Consider the following 1,639-nt stretch of genomic DNA (forward strand, 5'->3'; position numbering starts at 1 on the left):
ATGAAATCAGTCTGCTACTCCACAACAGAGGAAAGAAAGAGTAAGCATGGACTACAGAAGATCCGTTAGGACATCTCTTAGTATTACCATGCCCTGTGATTAAGGTCAATGGGAAACTACAACAGCCCAATCCAGGCAGGACTACAAATGACCCAGACCCTTCAGGAATGAAGGTTTGGGTCATTCCCCCAGGGAAAAAAACCACAGCCTGCTGAGGTGCTTGTTGAAGGCAAAGGGAATACAGAATGGGTAGTAGTAGAAGGTGGTCATCAATACCAGCTATGACCACATGACCAGCTGCAGAAGTCAAGACTATAATTGTCGTGAGGATTTCCTCTTTCTTTTGTTAAAAGCATGTTTTTGCATGTATACACTTGTACTAAGAAAATATCTTTATTTCGTTTCCTTTCTCCTTTATCATGTGATATAAGATTTATTGACTTGACATCAACGTTTAAGTATTGTTAACTTTGTGTAATAGTGTTTGGGTTGGGGATTGGTGCGTTTCCAGTTGTATGAAGGATAGTTATGTTAGGCATAATCAAGACCTTATTGTTGTCTTTATTTGAAGATTATGTATGATCTCAGGAGATGTGTGTGGGTTCAAGTAGACAAGGGGTGGACTTGCTATGGTTAATACTGAGTGTCAACTTGATTGGATTGAAGGATACAAAGTATTCATCCTGGGTGTATCTGTGAGGGTGTTGCCAAGGGAGATTAACATTTGAGTCGGTGGGCTGGGAAAGGCAGACCCACCCGTAATCTGGGTGGGCACAATCTAATCAGCTCCCAGTGTGGGTAGAATATAATAAGCAGGCAGAAAATGTGAAAAAAGATACTGGCCTAGCCTCCCGGCCTACATCTTTCTCCCACGCTGGGTGCTTCTTGCCCTTGAACATCGGACTCCGAATTCTTCGGTTCTGGAACTTGGACTGGCTCTTCTTCCTCCTCAGTCTGTAGATGGCCTATTGTGGGACCTTGTGATCATGTGAGTTAATACTTAATAAACTCTCATGTGTATATATATATATATGTGTGTGTGTGTGTGTGTGTATATATATATATTCCATTAGTTCTGTCCCTCTAGAGAACCCTGACTAAAACAGACCCTGAACACAGGAGAAAATGCAAAAATCATTTTCCACATCCGACTAAAACTATCAGCGTTACTCTAACTTACTCTGTTTTATCCTGAACAAGTTTATTTTATACCTTCAAGTCTATGATTTTTATTGGATTCCCTTTCCCACCCCAATTTATATCTTTGTGGCAGAATAATCTTAGAGAGCCTTCGATAGCTTTGGGAAGAACTCTTTCCTCTACCTTTTGAGGTTCCAGTGGTTGGAGGTCTGCGAATTCACTGACAATAGATTAATAGGAGAAAAGACAAGGTTTATTTCCATGTGCATTTGGGAGTTGCTCAATGCTGAGTAACTCACTGAATAACCAGAGATAAGAATTTATATAACAACTTAATGGGAGGGGAGGGGGGTGTGGTGTTCGGACTTGAAGGGGAACAATGGGAAAGTACTGCTGGGCTTTTTGATGCTAATAGAAATGGATAGTCTGTCCCTTTGGCAGCTGAATTAGCAGGAAGCTCCCGTGGAGGGTGGCTAATGGTACTGTATTTTGGGGAGGG

This window comes from Mandrillus leucophaeus, unplaced genomic scaffold, assembly GCF_000951045.1.
Source record: "Mandrillus leucophaeus isolate KB7577 unplaced genomic scaffold, Mleu.le_1.0 Scaffold27, whole genome shotgun sequence".
In the NCBI taxonomy this organism is placed as follows: domain Eukaryota; kingdom Metazoa; phylum Chordata; class Mammalia; order Primates; family Cercopithecidae; genus Mandrillus; species Mandrillus leucophaeus.